Source organism: Penaeus monodon, chromosome 15 (assembly GCF_015228065.2).
Source record: "Penaeus monodon isolate SGIC_2016 chromosome 15, NSTDA_Pmon_1, whole genome shotgun sequence".
Taxonomy (NCBI): domain Eukaryota; kingdom Metazoa; phylum Arthropoda; class Malacostraca; order Decapoda; family Penaeidae; genus Penaeus; species Penaeus monodon.
The window spans coordinates 37,837,173-37,838,151 of record NC_051400.1 but is presented as its reverse complement, the minus strand read 5'-3'; the positions used below and the strand labels follow the sequence as shown (position 1 = coordinate 37,838,151).

General features: G+C 31.6%; 2 protein-coding genes across 8 annotated transcripts in view; one reads left to right on the top strand and one right to left on the bottom strand.

The window, feature by feature from the left end:
• The window catches only part of LOC119582015 (ecdysone-induced protein 74EF-like), a gene marked incomplete at its 3' end in the record, with an annotated part of 261,423 nt that overhangs the window by 41,313 nt on the left and 219,131 nt on the right, over positions 1 to 979 (bottom strand).
• The window catches only part of LOC119582017 (U7 snRNA-associated Sm-like protein LSm11), a gene marked incomplete in the record, with an annotated part of 26,887 nt that overhangs the window by 4,464 nt on the left and 21,444 nt on the right, over positions 1 to 979 (top strand).

The following is a 979-nucleotide window of genomic DNA, read 5'->3' as shown; positions in this document are numbered from 1 at the left end:
GCATTGATCATACATAGGAAGAGGAAGTGTTTTATTTTTCTTTCTAATATTTTGCATTACTACATTTTAAATAGACAGATATCAGATTATGAAGCTAAATAGACTGTTATCAGATTCAAAAGTTTGACAAAAAATGGTGTGCAATATGTATTTCAGTATCGATAAAAATATTTATTTGCATGGCCAAATGATGAATAGAAAACCAAAAACACTACCACATCAACCAAAACTATTTACAGTGTATGGTTTATTTTACTTTACCTTTTTAGTTCCCTTTTAAAAAGTTTTGCATCAGTTATTCTTCACCTGTGCTTGTCGAGCGTCACTCACTCACCTGGAAGAGAGAAGCAAAATCATTAAAAATCCGTGTTTAAAGGTTTAGGAGTAATTGTAAAGTAATTATGAAAATGACTATGGTAATAATAATGGTGAAAAAAATATAATGATAGGAATTATAAGCCTTACTTCACTAGAAATAATGGATGCTATTCCCATCCCATGAAAAAACTCTTTGTTGTAGATTGCTTTATGCCATTGATTACAAATGCTCGTCTGACTTTGTGTAAAACTGGTTGATAGTAATTGTCCAGTTCATGTAAATTTCAAATCCTTTTGAAGGTCACCCAATTGTTATACTTTGGTTTGTAGTCTGTCCATCATTTAGAGAGTCTTTCATAAAGTATGTAGTTCCATTTTGCGGTCAGTATGATTCCACTCTCTTTTTACGGGTTGAAAAAATTGTTCGTTAACTTTTTTTTTTTGCTGAGATATAGTTTAGGTGGTTTATGATAGCTCATTACAGCAGTAGCCTGGATTGTTAGTGGAAGTGACAGCCCCTTGTGCAGTAGAATTACTATCTGGAGATTTGTATTTTATTTTGAAAATATTTATTTATTGGTGAATTTGTTTATGCATTCAAAGAAATCTTTATGCAGGTCTGTGAGAAATATCTGAGATTGCTTGTGTGTTTTTGTGTGCA